The following is an 18622-nucleotide window of genomic DNA, read 5'->3' on the forward strand; positions in this document are numbered from 1 at the left end:
ACAGACTTGTAGGTGAAATAATACTTGGGCTATGTTTCTCAATGGGAGCTTCCATTTACCACAGTAATGCATGAAAATCCTCCTACAGAAAATACAGCACATGTAAGGATTCAAATATAAACCAAATATTTGTAGGGCCTGATCAATTAAGTCTTACTGAGACAAGATGACATGGAACTCAGTGAACAGGTTATTAATGTAGCAGATGTTCTTTAGACATTTCTGTCCCATTTTTTACTGTCTTTTTGGAAGAATCCAAGCTGAGACCTCATGATACAAAAATTTCCAATCATTTTGTTCAGTCATCTGGGAAAATAAGTAAATTATTTCTATCTTGAATTGTCAGAGTTTTTTTTTCCATAGGCTAACAGGCCTTCCCAAGGAAATCAGTTTTCTCTTGCAGTAATTTCATTACGGTTCCTTAGAGGACCTCATTCTTCCACAGAGCACAGCCCAAGAACCCAGCAGATCCAACATACCACTGGACCTCTTGCACTGGTTCTGTGACTGTCATAAATAGGTATAAAAATTAACCAGCTCTATATTTCTCATCTTTTAGGGTAAAAAAACCCTCTATTCAGGAAACACAGAACAAAACCTTAGAAAATTTTGTATTTGAAAGTCTCTAGACACTGAATTATCACTGAATTAGAGCACAGGCACAGTTTTGGAGATGGAATTAAAAATATGTTCCAGTGTTTAAAAATTTCCTTCTTCTGCATGGGAGTAAGATTCAGCTCTGAGTCTTCAGTATGAAAAGCTTCTGAACCGGAAGTCTTGGTTCAGGTCCATCTCTCACTGTGTTTAGCAGTAAATAAAAAGGTTTTCATGGCTGATTTAAACAGTTAGGAGGGCTGAACCAGTAGCTAAACAGTCAAGGTCTGAATATATCACAAAATGTCGGGGAATGAACTGTACTTCTGGAGGAGGGAACGAGCAGAAGTGTGTGCACTCTGTGAGGCATTAACCAGCTATTTACTGCAAAGTCTGCACCTTCACTTCCAGAAAAATGAGTGCTTTAAAAACACACTTCAGTATAAACAATGCCACTTTTTCATGGAAATGAAATAATCATGTTTTAAAGGAAGATCTTTTTATTTTTTTCTTTTTTTTTTCCTGCAAGAGTTTTAAGTAGGCAGCCCAAATATATTTCTTCTCTAATTCAAGTTTTAAAAATGTCACTGTGTTCCAATAGACCATAAAAGAATGCAACCTGCCAGCTCAATTAAGTTTCTGGAATGCTTCTGGGCAAAATTAATATATGTGGATGAAAGCCAAAATCAGCCTGACTGTACAGATTTTAGCTAGCACACAACAACTGTGAGAAACACAGGGACCTTAAAGTACCCAGCCTAGCAATATTAATTACAGTGGTTAGAGAACTCTCTATCCTTTTCATTGGTGCCAATCTGGATTTATTGTTGTTTTTTTCCAAGCCTATATGATTATCAGAACAATCTTAGAGTTAAATTAAAAATTAGTAAATGATTTGTCATAATTTTCTGCTTCAGACTCTTAATAAACAGCAGCTGATAAAAATAGAAAGCTAGACTTACTCAAATAGCCTGAGTGTGAAACTCATTTAGTTCATAATGCAATAAAGGCCTCTGATGTTTATGTCCTTTATGAATATGAACTCCAAACTCGGCCTTTATCTCTTTCTAGAAAAGGGTCTCTGAATTAAATGCTTTCTTAGTCTTGTCACCAGACACTGCTCCAGAACATTTGGAGTCTTTAGCAGTGCTTTGCATAGGCTGCATTCACTTGTCATGGAGAGAAGATGACTTAACACATTCTGTCCTGATATTTGATTCCCTAATTCTTCATATCCATACCTTGCCACGGTGATAGCTCTACTGCAGTCCTATGCACTCCAGTGCTTTATTTTGCAGCATTAAAATGGAGGTAAGGTGGCAAAGATAGATTTTTTTATCTAAGCAAAGATATCAGAGAACGCATTCTGATGTCTTTGCTGAAACACAGCTCCCATTGCCTTCAGAGGAAAGTTTACCCAAGAAAGAAGGCCAGGATCAGACCATTAGGGGAAAATTCTCACATATATCTCTCTTACATATTTTCGGTTTGTGTTGATCAGCTCTGGTGAGCAACCATGGCAGGTTCACGTACTGAAAATATAGGATTGCACTGCATTATGTATAGAGGGTGGTAATTATAGAGAAACTCATTAACTGATGTCAGTGCAGAACAGAGACATTCTAGTCTTTTAATTACCCCCTTGAAGGAAGGTAAACATTGCCACTCTCTCCCCTGTTCTGTGAAATCTCTCTTCCGTAAAAAGGGAAGCTCTGCTCCTCAGTACAAAGTGGCCTAGGGATGCTCTGAATTAGTGCACTGCAGGGACTGCTTTCACTAAGCCTCTCCAGAAAGGTGAAGAGATCTTTGTGAGTGACAACCCCCTAGCATTTCTCCAGAGTATTTTTGATGATGAAAGTCCCTTATCAGAGAAAATTATACTTGCATCCTGGAACAAAAAATTATCTCTTCTTCGGCTTTTCCTTTGCATTATGGTTACCAGTAAGAACTTGATATTTATCAAATTGAAGACAGTAACTGATTCACTCAATCTTCTTCTGTTATTGGGAGGTTTTGAGCTTTAAAGGGTAACCACTGACTAATGACCTATTCCTGACAACTCTGTCCTGTCACCCAGCAGTTGCAAAGGCTCGTCTGACTGAAACAGGTAGTTTCAAAAGCAGGAGAAACACTGGAGCTTACTTTCCCATGCATTATAGTGCTTGTTTGGAACTTCTAACATCTAAGTACTGGGCTCTGAAGCACTTACAATCTGACAAATACACACAACCTAATCACAAGCGTTTCCATTCCTTACAATGTTATGCTAAAAGTATGGGTCCAGTTGACCACTATGACAGTTCAACAAATTTAGTCATGCCAACTTGTTCTGCAACTGCCATGGTGAAATTTTGGTCAATTTATAGCTGAACACTAAAAAAACTTCAAATAGGTTTTGAAGCAACAAAGATGTATGTTTTTCTTTCAAAGCCTTGTATCACCTTCCGGAGTACAAAAATAATACTTGCACATCATGTCACATCCCTCTCACTTTTTCTGGGCTTTAGTATGTCAGTTGTTATGAATAACATAGGAAAAATATCTGTTTCCCAAAGAAGTCTATGACAAAACTCCTGCTGATTTCAAAAGGAAAGTCCTCTCGTTAGGCTCAGATCAACAAAACTGTGGCAGTATATTGCATACAGAATTTTCAAATGCACATATATACACACAAATAGAAAACCCATGACATTATATAATTATATTAAAAATGAGTGTCTGGTATTTTTATCTCATCATTTCTAATCACATTTCATTAAGATTAATGGCACCTTATTTTCCTTGTGTTCATGTCACAGTTAGTTTTAACATCATGTCTGTTATGTAGTCTGACAATTTTTCATGCAATTACCTTTCAGGAATTAGTATAACTGAGCAATAAACTATTACCAAAATAGACATTGGTCTATCTAGAATTAAATGTAAAAAGGCAGTCTAAATCTTATTATTTATAGGCTTTGCTTATGACTGGAGATTACTTTAAAACTAGAAAGAATTTTGAACTTGGACTTTACTCAGTATGCTAGAATTTTGAGGCTCTTTTTGGTTAGTGAAGGTTACATGTGGAGTTTCATAAAAGCATGCATAGAAATATGTAACCTCAAGACATATAAGCAAATTAATTTAGACAAAATGGAACAATTTATCCCTAGGGTAACTGCATGGAAGTTGATGGCAGAAAGCCAGACACTGATTTAAACCATCAAATTTTGTACTGTTTACTTAGAAGTTACTTCCAGTTGGAGCTGGCTTGGTCCGGGTTGGCTGTGTTGAAGCTCATTTGGGACAACCATTGTCTGCAGATTTTGAGGGTCAAGGTTTGCAATTCAGCTCCAGTAAATGTTCAGGATTACAGCCTTTGCATGGGAGATTTTCCTAACTGGTTGAGACAGCTCCACTGTTCTTAATCCTTGTGAATATAAATGGATATAAACATTGGGGAATACATTCAGCAGAGAGAAATAAGCTTCAGGCACAACAGACACAGTTATAAAATATTAGCTGTCTTCATAAGCCAAATGTTCCTCATTTTTTATATACAATATTTGTGGCTGCTTCAGCTTCCTTTGAAGTCAGTTTCGCCTTTGATCTAAATGGGAACTCTATGGGGCACAAACAATTTTAGTCATCTCTTTTTCACACTTCCACTGCTTCATTCTAACAACTCAGAGCTTCCAATGCTGATATCAGTGGCTTTGAGCGAGCCATGTAACTTTTCTGCATCTATCCATGTCTTAGTGCTGACAGCTGCTTGGAAACAATGTCCAGGCTCAGAAATATATTTAGTTTGGTGCATCTCTTTAATGGTCCATGTCTGAAAGTTCTGAATTTTACACAAAGTTTAGATTCACTGCCATATTTTCAGCCCCAGTGGACTGGAATGATGAAATTCAAAAAAGCAGACATTATTCTAAATGCTGTTCTGAGGTGATGATAAAGATCATACTGTTTCTCTGGAAAGCACTGATGTTTCTACTGTTTCAGAAAAGATTAAAGATCACTTAACGGTTGTAAAGTGCTTTGAAGGTGAAATGTGCTATACAAATGATATATTATTATTTATAATAATACTATAATATGCCTCAAGAAATAATTATGGAACTTAATAAGAAATTAATTTTCCCCAGGTTGTTTTGTTTTTAACTTCCAATAAAAGTTAATAGAAAATTACAGTCCTGCTCTCAGAGTCTAACATAATGGTTTAAAAGACCTACAGGAAGGACATATTTTTCCCTTTGGGGAATCTTATATGAAACTTTTCTAGAGAATCTTACAAGTTTCATTTCTGTTAAATACTGAAGGATTTTTTTTTTTTTTTTTTTTTTTGCAATACATAGAATAAGAGATTATTAATCTAGGACTCTATTTTTCATGTTCTTTGTGAAATTGTCAATCCCAAAATCAAAGTCTTCTTATGCTTTTAGAAGAAAGACCTGCATTTGCATTCATATTTCTAAAGAGAAAAATTAATTTTCATTTTACCTCTGTGTTCTGGCACATCAAGAGCCTGTTACTGTGTGCTTAAAATGCATTTACGTGAGGTTAGTTAACAAAACTTCAGTGTAAAACCTTTGACACCAATGGAGCTAAATGGAAGTCAGCATTAGTCTCACCCACTTTCCACAAAGCATAAAGGAAATACATCAATTTTATTTGTGTGCTGTGGTTTCCATTCCCCTCTGTCTTCTCTTTCTATATCTCGATCTCTATTTTTCAGTTCCTTGCTTATGTTTTTCCACTTCTGATACTTGTTAATAGGAAAATATTTTACTGACAAACTGTAATATTACAGCAATATTTTATTACTTCTGGAAGAAATATTCAGGGAATTAAAATAATATGTAGAAGTTACTGAGAAAAGTGAGAACATCTCTTTTAGCAAAGTTCCATCTTCAGAACTGACTTGCTGTTGATTTTCTCTGTTAGTCCTTGTAGTTCTTTAACCAAAACAATCCCAAATTACGTTTGAAATTCAAGGAGTTGGCTGAGTAGAATTAAGAGGAACTGTTTCTCATAAAGCGAACAGGGAGTGTTAAGGAGTACTTAATTTCAGTCTTTTGTGAAAAGTCATCAGCCTTGAGACTATTGGTGCAGCAAAGGATTTGAGAAGTACAAATACTCAGAATACTCTGTGGAGAGTTTATCTGCATATTTCTCTGTCTGGTTTTATGGATGTGTGGAGGTCTATTGATACTTTTTTTGCCCAGCTTCAATTAATTGAACTTTGCCCCCACTAACTACCTCTCTAGAGCTGTGATGCTAGCAGTCAGCTCCCAAAGGTCTGAGATACAAGAAAAGAGAACACAAAAATAGTCAAGGCAGCTTTCATTTAGATAAGAATAAGCTTTTAGAAATAAGGAATGTATTGTGGAATTTGCAGATTAATTAATCCCAGGATTTGCCAGTCAGTACAAAGAAGAATGAGATTGTCATGCTGCATTTCAAAAGGCAGATTAGGAGTAACGGAGTCTGAAAATGAAGGGATGTGGTGGAAGCAGAGATTTGACTGGATTGGGGAAAAGTGTGTTTGTGCTCAGTTTGTCATACAAGACAAGCTATACTTGTGATAGAATGAGAGAGACAGTGTGAGCACAACTTCTAACACCAGTAAAGAAAAAGGATGTCCACATCCTCCTCTGGATCTTGAATGGTTCTTGGGACATGAAGGGCAAGTACAGTGATGGGATTGGACTGGTGACTGAACAGGCATTTGACTGTTATACCCATGTTCCTGTTGAAGCAAGAGGAGCACTGAATGATTATGCATTGAGAAAGACACTGCACGCCAGAAGGGGCTCACAGGTAGAGATCAGAAGGACCCATGAAGATTTGGAAGGAGCCTTGTGCCACAGAGCTCTGCACACAGGAGGAGCTTGTGGGAGAGACCTTCACACAGTGCATGTCCTTTCTTTGCCTCCTCTCTGTGTGTGGAGCTGTACAGAGGAAAGAGCCAGCTGTCCTCTGACTCCTGAGTAAAACCAGAATATGAAATATCTTTATTAAGAAAAACAATGATGTTAAGCCTAAATGGAACACATTTGAGAAGGATTTGGGATTCTTTATACACCTGTTCTCCAACATGGATATGGAGATTTTTTTTTTCCACCTGGGACTTGCTGATCAAGGAGCTTGGGCTGCAGAGGGGAATGATGTACCTATCATCTCATCTCATAGTCAAGGGACCTGCAATACCATTTGCAGAGTTGCAGTATTTGGCTTTCAACATTAATGTCTTTTCCTATATTTGTCCATTTCTTTTTTTGTTTATTTTCCCAAGTAATCCAACATTGCTGTGAGATCTTCTAACAAAAAATGTTTTACTAATTTTCATCAAAAAATTCTACTCAAAAAAGTCAATTTTTGACCAGTCAAAACTATTATGGAATCACAGAATCATGAAGGTTGGAAAGGACCTTTAAGATCATCAAGTCCAACTGCCAAACCAACACCACCATGCCCACTAAATCATGTCCTGAAGTGCCATGTCTACATGTTTTTTGAATACTTGCAGTGATGGTGACTCCACCACCTCCCTGGGCAGCCTGTTCCAGTGCTTGGCCACTCTCTCAGTAACGACATTTTTTCTAATATTTAGTCTAAAGCTCCCCTGGTGCAGCTTGAGGCCATTTCCTCTCATTCTGTCACTAGTTACTTGGGAGAAGAAACCAAGAGCCATCTCACCACAACCCCCTTTCAGGTAGTTGTAGAGAGTGATAAGGTCTCCTCTGAGCCTCCTCTTCTCCAGGCTGAACAACCCCCGCTCCCTCAGCTGCTCCTCGTAAAATGTGTTCACCAGACCATTCACCAGGTTCGTTGCTCTTCTTAGGAAAAGCTCCAGCAACTCAGTGTCTTTCTTCTAGTGAGGGGCCCAAAAATGAACACAGTATTTGAGGTGTGGCCTCACCAGTACCGAGTTCGGGGGTACAATCATTTCCCTACTCCTGCTGGCCACACTCTTTCTCATACAGGCCAGGATGCTGTTGGCGTTCTTGGCCGCCTGGGCACACTGCTGGCTCATGTTCAAATGGCTGTCAACCAGCACCCCCAGGTCCTTTTGTACCAGGCAGCTTTCCAGCCACTCCTCCCCAAGCCTGTAGTGTTGCATGGGGTTGTTGTGACACAAGTGCAGGACCTGCCGCTTGGCCTCATTAAACCTCATATAGTTGACCTCAGGCCATTGATCCAGACTGTCCAGGTCCCTCTGCAGAGCCTTCCTACCCTCCAGCAGATCAACACTCTCGGCCAGTTTGGTGTCATCTGCAAACTTACTGAGGGAGCACTCAATCTTTTCAATCAGATCACGGATAAAGATATTGAAGAAGACCGGCCCCAGAACTGAGCCCTGGGGAACACCGCTTGTGACTGGACACCAGTTGGATTGAACTCTGTTCACCACAACTCTCTGAGCTTGGCCATCCAGCTAGTTCTTTACGCAGTAAAGAGTACACCTGTCTAAGCCATGCAGTGACAGCTTCTCTAGGAGAATGCTGTGGGAGACGCTGTCAACGGCTTTCCTAATGTCCAGGTACACAACATCCACAGCCTTTCCCTCATCCACGAGGTGGGTCACCTGGTCATAGAAGGAGATCAGGTTCGTCAAGCAGGACCTGCCTTTCATGAACCTGTGCTGGCTGGGCCTGATCCCTTGGTTGTCCTGCACATTCCCTGTGAGCGCCCTCAGGATAAATATCTCCATAATCTTCCCCGGTATGGAGGTCAGGCTGACAGGCCTGTAGTTCCTGGGACCCTCCTTTTGGCTCTTCTTGTAGATGGGTGTCACACTGGCAAGCCTCCAGTCATGAGGGACCTTCCCTGTTAACCAGGACTGATGATCAATGATGGAGAGTGACTTGGCACTCTCGGGTGGATGCCATGAGGCCTCATAGACTTGTGGGTGTCCAGGTGGCATAGTAGATCATTAACTACTTCCTCCTGGATTATGGGGAGTTTATTCTGCTCTCCATCCCTGTCTTGCAGCTCAGGGTGCCAAATACCCTGTGGATACCTGGTCTGGCTATTAAAGACTGAGGCAGAGAAAGCATTAAGTACCTCAGCCTTTTCCTCATCCTTGGTGACAATGGTCCCTTCCACATCCAGTAAGGGATGGAGATTCTCCTTGCCTCTCTTTTTGTTGTTAATACATTTGTAAAGAAATATTTTATTACCCCTTACAACCATGGTCAGATTAATTTCTAGCTGGGCTTTTGCCTTTCTAATTTTCTCTCTGCATGACCTAATGAGATCCTTGTACTCTTCTTGACTCGCCTGCCCCCTTTTCCAAATGTGATAAACTCTCCTTTTTTTCCTCAGTCCCAGCTAGAGCTCCCTGTTTAGCCAGGCCGGTTATCTTCCCTGCCAGCTCGTCTTATGGCACATGGGGACAGACTGCTCCTGCGCCTTTAAGACTTCCTTCTTGAAGACTGTCCAGCCTTCCTGGACCCTTTTGTCTTTCAGGACTGTCTCCCAAGGAACTCTCCCAACCAGTGACCTGAACAGGTTGAAATCTGCCCTCCAGAAGTCCAGGGTAGTGGTTTTGCTGACCCTCCCTTGTTACTTCACCAAGAATTGAGAATTCTATGATTTCACGGTTGCCAGCCACCACATCTCCCACCAGTCCTTCTCCGTTCATAAACAGCAGGTCAAGCAAGGCACCTCCCCTGGTAGGCTTATTTACCATCTGTGTCAGGAAGTTATCCTTCACACACTCCAGGAACCTCCTAGACTGTTTCCTCTCTCCTGTTTCCTCTCTGCTCTGTCCAGCAGACGTCTGGTAATTTGAAGTCCCCTACGAGAACAAGGGGACTTGTCAGTCACTTGTAGAATGCTTCATCTGCCTCTTCATCCTGGTTGGGTGGTCTATAACAGACTCCCAGCAGGATATCTGCCTTCCCCCTCATCCTTACACATAAGCATTATGACCTTATCATTACAATCGTTGAGCTTTATACAGTTTAAACACTTCCTAACATACAAGCCACCCCACCACCTCTCCTTCCTTGCCTATGCCTTCTGAAGATCTTATAGCCATCCACTGCCGCACTCCAGTCATGAGAGTCATCCCACCATGTTTCTGTGATGTTCCCTCATCTTTCCTTACTTCAGGCCAGCAGGTAGCTAAAATTCCTTCATAAAATTTAAATTCAAGGAAATAAAAAGAGAAACAGGTCTTTGGCCTGTGCTTCCTTTATTCTTTCACTTTAACTTAAAGTTATTATTTTGTTTATAGCATATTCCTACAATTCCTTCAGTCTTATTTCATCTTTCATCCGTGTAATTTCTGGAAGTGTCTCACATGCAAATAATGTAATGAGTGCAAAACAAAACTTGACTTATGCCATTGTTGAAAGCAGTTTGACAGTCAAAAATTTGACAGTGCTTTTTTCTGAAAAAGCTGCACTGGAACAACAATTTTGTAATTTTCAACAGGGAGAGATGTGTCTTTACAGAAGCAGCTGGGAAAACAGATGGAAAGTCTGTATTCCTTTTTTTAATTTTTTTTTTCTTCTTGCTATAACTAAGTTCTCTGACACCAAAGTGTGTTTCTTTTCTCAGGAAATAGATGTGGCTGATATAAACTCAGAATGAGTTTTGAACATCTCATCCTGTTTAAGAAATTCCTCTTGTGTTGCAGAGTTACCAAGCCAATGTTGAGTTTGTTCACCTTTTGGAAGTGCATACAGCATACCATGCAATAGCTGTGTGGTCACAAAGGATGCATGTAGAAACCAAATGGGAGTCAAGACTACTGTCTCTGAATTGACCTTGAATCATTTTTTTTAGAGTGGGGTCCCAGTAAAAGCAGCATGTCCCAAACTTTTCCCTGAAATAAACTGATTTATCTCTTCTAACCATTTTGTAGCTTCTAACCATTTATAATCAAACTAGTTCCATTTGGTCTCTTAAGCTCTCTTACAAAACAGAGGGAATTTCAATTCAAGACTATGCTGTCTTTCAAATAGCTTCCAGAGGGCATTTTCCAGCTTCAGAACTAGCACACCATTCTGGATCTGAGCCACAGTTTAAAGTTTCTTTTTTTTCTTTTTCTTTTTCTTTTTCTTTTTCTTTTTCTTTTTCTTTTTCTTTTTCTTTTTCTTTTTCTTTTTCTTTTTCTTTTTCTTTTTCTTTTTCTTTTTCTTTTTCTTTTTCTTTTTCTTTTTCTTTTTCTTTTTCTTTTTCTTTTTCTTTTTCTTTTTCTTTTTCTTTTTCTTTTTCTTTTTCTTTTTCTTTTTCTTTTTCTTTTTCTTTTTCTTTTTTTTTCTTTTTCTTTTTCTTTTTCTTTTTCTTTTTTCTTTTTCTTTTTCTTTTTCTTTTTCTTTTTTTTCTTTATGACACTAGTTAAGTCAAGTCCTAAGCCTTTCATCTTCCCCTTTTTGATATATCAGTGACAATCTAGAAAACAAAAGTGTGTGTATTTATCCTTCCTGATAAAGCTAAATAGTACCAAAGTCTGCGATACCAAATGTTTGTGTCTTACTTGTAGCTTTGGGTATTTCTGGCTCTGATATTTCCAACTTGGATTTGCTGAACCTCTGTCTTCAGTTTTAATAAGCTAGACATGTGAATGTGCTGTTTCCTGATATGTCTGAGTACCTCTACTATCCTCTAGCCAACTGTATATTCAAAACAGAGCAAATCTTGCTTCAGAATTTTAAAATTTGATAGAAAAGTAGAAAATTAAATAAGTTACTGCTTAAATAATTTTAACTCTGTTCTTCCACTCATACAATTCTGCAAGAGACTTTAGTGGGCAAGTGACAATTCTGGTAGTCTTTTATTTAAGATGTTTTCCCTATGGAGCTCCTTGTCATACAACTTGTTGTGAGTACATGATTTTGCTGTTCAGCATGTGGTTAATTTTTCTGAGTGAAGTATCCATTGTTCTATATATAACAATATATATTGTTATATATATTGCTACAGGTATCTCTATATATAGCTCCTATGATTTTGAAGAAATAATATTAAAGAGCATCGTCATTTCACATCTTGTAGTGTTATTCATCAGGGATTGTCTTTCAGGAGATATTCACTCTTCTTTGCCTGACGTATCAATCTTAGAAGTAAATTAATAAACTTTAATATTTCTTGTATCTCAATAATTAATTATAATAATTTAATTATCATAACCATACAAATTCACATGCACCTTTGCAAGCAATATTGTCACCTTCTCTGGCCCTTTTCAGAGTCAGAGCACAATGTTTTTTTTCTTGAATCTTACAGAACCAAATAAAGAACTGCTCATCTACTGCTAGTCAATCTTGCAACCTTGCCCACCGAAGCCTGTACCCTCTTTCCTCTCACCAGGGTCATCGGTGTTTTAGCCGTCCAGAAATAAGCCAGGCTGCAAAAGGTCTGGGTTGGCTTATTTTTTTTGCTGTGGAAGGTGCAGATGGCAGGATATTTATTTACCTTGACTGATTTAAGAGGGTTCAGGGTATAATATAGGACTTGGGCCTTACAGTTTCTCTGTTTCAAATGCAGAGAGTGAAACAGCAGAGATGCTGTTCTGCTAATCCAGGCAATTTACCAAATCCCATCTGAAGATAAAGAGATAACTGACATGTCTGAGTAGAACAATATGTCTTGCATTGCTCCTTGACCCTTGTTTAAGAGCCAGATCATAAATGTTCTCTTGCCAGGGCTCTCGATAGAAAGCAGGCAAGTTATTTTGCCAAGGAAATAGCAGGCATGTCAGAGTCAATAGACTTAGAAAGCTCATAGTATGTGCCTGCTCCTGACAGATCAAGGGAAGCTGAAGATAGCGGTGAGCTGTAACAAGGCAGTCACAGTGCGAGGTGATTCTGTTCTCCAAGCAGGGCAATTTCTTAACAACATATTACATGCTTCTGCCTTCTATTTAATGCTTACAAGGAACTGTTAGAAAGTGGATTACAGTACTGTGGATTGCTCACCTTCAAATGTCTACGGATAGTCTACAGACTCACATGGTAAAGATAGTCCAGCATTGCTTGTATCTGGCCATGTGGATGCATTACAAACTTTGTAGGCAGTGCTGCTACTGTCTGCAAAACTGCTGATGTCTTCCATTATTGGTGTCATGGTTAGAGATATGGAGAGGGATTCATCCATACCTGTCTGAACATGATGTTTTTTACACAGGGTCAGTGGCTCTACCACAGGTCAGGAAGAAAGTGCCATGGGCAGCCCAGCTCATAGCAACTTCCCTCTTGTGTTGTACAAGAGGAAACACAGGAGAGGAGGAATAAAGCAAAGTGTAGAGGCAGACTTGACATTTAATATGGCCAGAGGATGCCACTGCATTGGGAGTTTTCTATGCTTTCCCCACTAATATGAACACATAATAGATTTATGTTGGCTCTAATTTGAAATTTAACCAGCTTCTTTAAAACAAACTGCAGATTCCCATGGAGCAGAAGAATAATGGATGGAAATGGTTTACATATTTGAAGAGAAATGTGAGAGTAAATAATATGATAAAGCACTGTGGAATGATTTACAGGATTGTTTTGGGGTGGGAACACTTGAATCCTTATAGGATAATTAAAGAGATTACAAGACATGGTCTTTTCAAAGTAACTGGTGTGACTAAAATTCTCTATTACTGCATTTGGAAATATATTTCAACTCAATTCTCAGCCATGAAGAACATTTTAAAGACCTATTTAAATATGTAAGCAAATGAGGAGATATACTAGGTACCAGACTCTCAGACACGCCAGCCAGGCTTAGAAGTAAAACACAACCTTGCAAACAGGAGCATGGAATTAATTTTAAAAGATTTACCAACTCATGAAACTAGGCAGAGGGATTTAATTAAAGTCAGAGGAGATGAGAGGGAGCTAGATTTATCTTGGAGGCTGGACTAGTTGATCCAATGTAACCCTTTTGTCTGTTCTTAGTTGATATTAATTTCTGGTACTTTATTCATTTTCCATAGAGATACACTATGTATTTAAAAGAGTTCTCATTGCTTGGGATAGCTAAACAGCTTTTCATTTCAGCTGCTTTGCTTTGTGATTTATTCTTTTAATGGTTCATAGTCGTCATCTAAATCACGAGAAAACTTTAGCAATCTCACAAGATAGCCTTAGATGACTCTGCTTTCAAAACAAAAGATTTTTAAAAGCATCCCTCAAATGGAGGATACCAAGCATCAAATATAAAAAAAAAAAGAAAACCAACCATTCAAAAGGAGAATATTTGAATAAACCACTAAATCACACAAATATATAAATTCAGTCACATCAATGTTAACAGCATAATAAATAAAAAACAATAAAACCACATCTGGATTTAACAGTTGTTTGGAATCTAACCAAATCCTCAGGAAACCAGAAACAAGTTTCCTTGAAACAAACCCTGTGTACGTCAAATGTGTTTAATATTTCTTATGGAGTCAAGTGTCATTGTATGCCCTTGACAACACCATTCCATTTTCAGACTAAGGTCAAAATCTGTCTTTATTTCTTTCAGAAGTGGTTCTATCTATCCTTTATAGTACTCGTCATCATTACGATGAAAAACTATTTCAATGTGTGGCCAGCAATAGAAGCACTATATGGTTGAAAATTCTTTTATAGTAACATGAATGTCAATTCTCTTAGGATTCATAGCTGTCTGTAAGTAAGCACATTTATTCTAAAGATGTCTAGTGAATGTACGTTTTAATAAGTCCAAAGAGTTTTTCATTGGCAGGTCATAACCTTCATTTAAAATCATCCCTCACACACGTGTTAGTTTTTGCCCTTCTAAATCTTTTGTTCCCGTTGGAAAACAAGGTTTTTGTTCATGTTTTTAAGTTAAAGGATAATTTTTTCTTATATTTTTCAAGACAATGTTTTGTTAAAAGTTTCATTTCTATATTTACCCATTTTCAGCTATTGTAAAACTTTTCCAAAACAAACACATAAATCATGTTTTCATATCAACATCCATAAATCTCCTGATTTTTAAAGGTTTGGGAAGATTATCAGAGAGGATTAGTGTTTCTATTTTCTGCGGCTTTGGAAGGCTATGTTGTTTGGGTATGCCATTTTAATCAGTCTCTGTTTGACATCCTCAATGATGATGAGGTATTCTCATCAATATGGATCTCTGTCATTTATATAACAGCTAATCTGACTTCAGCAATGCAAGGCTACCATTTGCATGTTTATGTAAACGGTAAGCATAAAGGTGTTATTCTATGAAATATTTCAAGAAAATATGTAGGAGCGGTAGGCTCTTTTATTTTGCAGATTTCTCATCCATGCTGAATATATTTCAGCTCTGGAACAGGATATGGGCAACTGAAAAAATATTACTAAATGACAGAACTCTATCAGAATGGTTTAAAGCAATGCAGTCATTCCCTTGTTCTTTTGTAGTTCCTCCTACTTCTTTATTTTTCTTGTTTTGTGTAGTAGTGTGCCTACAGAGGACACAATATAACAGGTGTGTTGGTAGGGGTGGAAATTAATAAATACCTTAAGTCGAGAAGTTGTCAGGAAAACAGTAAGAGACAAAAGAACTGGCGATAATTCAGGTAGCAAGTTATCTACTGCCTAAAGAACCAGAACTGCTGTATGTTAGAACTGTGTTTATACCACAAACATAGACTAAATAATTATTCTAATTATTACTTAGAATTAATTTAATTAATTAACTATTCAGTAGATGTCCTTTAACAAATCTTTCTGAATATGCTCTGTTTGCTTATGTGCAATATTCATTTTTTACTTTTTTATTAATACTTTAATTACTTGCTAAGGGCTTAAGATCCAAGAAAGTTTTTTTATGGGATATTTCCAGACGGTGCTCTAAATTTGTGCATTTTTATGTTCCATGTTGTCACAGTTATGCAGAAGGCAAATATGGGTTTCTGAGACTAGTATGTTAATTTTTTAGTATTAGTTAAATCTTAAGCGTAGTTAGACATGCTTACACTTATGCTAACATATGTGTGGGTATATGCACACTAATTATAATCTTTTTCTCAATGTCAAGAAGAGCTCATGTCCTTTTGGAGTGATGTTTCCAGTTCTTCTACTATCTCTGGCTTTACTGGAGGGAATCGGCTAAAAATAAGAAGGTCAGGCTTCTGTTAAAACTAAGCAGTCTTGTTGACATATAATTACATACATTGTAAGGTATTAGAAATTGTCCTTCCCTAATATTTCTAAATTTGTTGTTGGTGGCACAGCAGAGTCAGGAATACCAGTATTTTTTAGACTCTATTACCAAACTTCTTCTCAGTGGCTGGGAACACGGAAATGTATGTAATAAATAGGAATAGGAATATTCTTCTCTTCCTGTCATTTGTTCCTTTCTATTTTCTCCCTTTACTTCATTGGCTTTATGCTTAGCAATGTCCAACAAGGGTTTTAAAGCATGAACATGCTGATTTAGTGAAATATTGATAAAGCGTGTGGAATATGGATAAGTAATAAATTTTATATGATAATCTCCACTCTGGAATTACAGTGTAGTCGGAATGAACAGATTTTTCAGCTGGGACAGAGATTGTAGCCTTAAAGCTTCTCTGCTTCAATAGTTACCAAAGCTCCTACCATTTTCTCAAATGATCTGTTTCCAGTGGGCCTGTGAAGCACTGTTTAGCGAGATAGTCCACAGCCTATGATTTCCATTTCATGCTTCAGTGTTTGACTGTTATGTGTACACTTAAAGTGCAACAAATGTTGCTTGCTATCACTCAGGTGGTCATATAGTATGTCTGTTACAAGAAGATTTCATTTAAACACTTTGTGCTCTTCACTAAGAACATTACATGTGCCAGTTGATTGCAAGTGATGAGAGATGTGGTATGCCTGCATATATTTTATTTTATTTAGGGATTTTTTGCTGGTGCTGAAAGGAGGTTATCCAGTAGTACTGTGGTATTTGGGCTTAACATCCCTCTGCAACCGGGCATTTGTCATATGTGTGACTCTTCTGTGTTGCTTATTTGGCTACCAGGCCCTCAAATTTCAGGGCAGTCAGACCTACTGCTTTTGGGCAAGTCAGCAGGGTGGGTAAAGACTGTGCCTTCCTGTCGCAGTGCTGGTGTGCATTTAATGGACAAGCATATATGACAGGCAAGACTCATAGGTAACAGGCAAAAAGATTTTGTTAGAGTAAATTATGTGACTCGGGAAAATTAACTTTTTTTCACCCCAGATACCTGCTCTTTACTTCATGTGCTAGATAGATAGAAGCAGCAACCTTCAAAGCAAGGGACAGGTTAAGGACTTGCTTGACTGGATTATTCTTCTGGGCTCAGGTAACTATCCAGGCAAAAGCTTCGTAATTTTAAACTTGTAAATCTTTCAAACTGTACTATATCTGTCTAGGACATGAAGCCAGTTCTTTTCTCTGCCTTTAAATCACTTTGCTCCTATTGCCGTCGGACCAGAAATTATGCTTAACTGCCAGCCATGAAATATGGCTAGCATCATTTTGCTTTTCATAAAGTGGATATTTCTCATTCATTTTATTCTGAGAATTGCCTGTCCTCAGCCATTTTGTTTAAGACTGGAGAATGCAATGATAAAAAGTGATATTAAACATCTTTTAAAATCCTTAAGACCTGAGGTGTAAGAGACTGCGATGTGGACACTGTGGTATAAATTAATATCCTAGTGATTTCACCACAGCCTTGTCTATCTATAGTTGGAGAAAGTTTACTACTTTACTAGTAAGGAACAACACTAGAAGAAATCTATATTCAGAACAGGAAGTAGCAATTTTACTGGTAAAAATACTCCAAGAATCTGAAGTGTAGTGCTCAAGAGCTACTGTGACTACCCAGTATTATATACTAAACTTGAATATAAGGCATAGAAAGAAAAAAAAATTCTTCTACCCTGTATCTTTGTATTCTCTGGCTCTGAAGCAGTAAGTGTCAGTTCAACTAGATCTGTTACAGAGCAGAAAAAAAAAGAAAGTATTCCTTGAGAATAGGGAGTAAAAATGACACTGTTTTAACTGATGTATTTAGCAGCAAGAACATTATATTTCTCCTGAGCTGTAAAACTGTGTCACAACTGCTGTCTCTTGTCTTGGGACTTATTTTGAATTCTGTCTTTCTGGTGAACTATAGAGGCTACAAAAGACCAACTTTTCTGTGAATTTGAGCCTCTGTACCCAGCAGAAACACAATCAGTGATTGAAGCTGGGCATCAGGCGAATGATGAATGTTACAATTAATACTAGAAACCATTTTGCAGTGTATTAATCCAGCCCTATAGTCCAGGAAGTCTTGGGAACCAAGGCTAGGATCTTCCCAGGGTGCAAGATGCAAAGTAGAATATTTTCAAGTTTTAACTTATTAAAGTTAATAAAGTTAAATTAAAGTTAAATAAAGTTAATACTGTCTCTCTAATGTACAATTTTTAAAACATCTAGCCTCTTTGGTTCATTTCGGAGCACAGAGGAAATATGTGGTTGTTACCTCACATGATGCAATAACTATAATGAGACCATTTCTTAGATATCTATCATTTTACAGCCATAAATTGAGACTCACTAACACCTAATGCAGTCTTTTATTGCATAAAAGTCTTTAAAATTACACTGTTTAAATCCATGCTAACAATAATAACACTGGTCATAATAAAGGCAGTAATTCTAATTCTAGGCAGGTATTTCACAGGATTGTTTAAATATTCATTATGCATATGCCTAAAATATCAGTACATACTCTTAAAATGTCACTACTCAGGTTTTCAAGGTTCTAATTAAAATAACTGTGGTAGCTGATATTTTATTTTTCTATACTTAACATATTCTTACATTATAGCTGCTGTAATCTGGATCAAGCTACAAGAAAGGTGAAGGAGTTTTATTGCTACCTGACAGCATTTTGTAACATCTGCATTATTGCTGGATGAGGAACGTGTAGCAGTGCCAGCTTGCTTTCTTCACTGGGCACATTACGCATATCCTTCAGTAATTTGTTTCTATTGCTACTAGATTTAAGGGCACTTTGGCTTGAAAAAGAAGCATTACACTTAACATTTACTTGAAAAAATGCCAAGGAAGGGAAAAAAATATTTTGTTACTGATA

This window comes from Phaethon aethereus (assembly GCF_964289735.1).
Source record: "Phaethon aethereus genome assembly, chromosome: 10".
NCBI lineage: Eukaryota > Metazoa > Chordata > Aves > Phaethontiformes > Phaethontidae > Phaethon > Phaethon aethereus.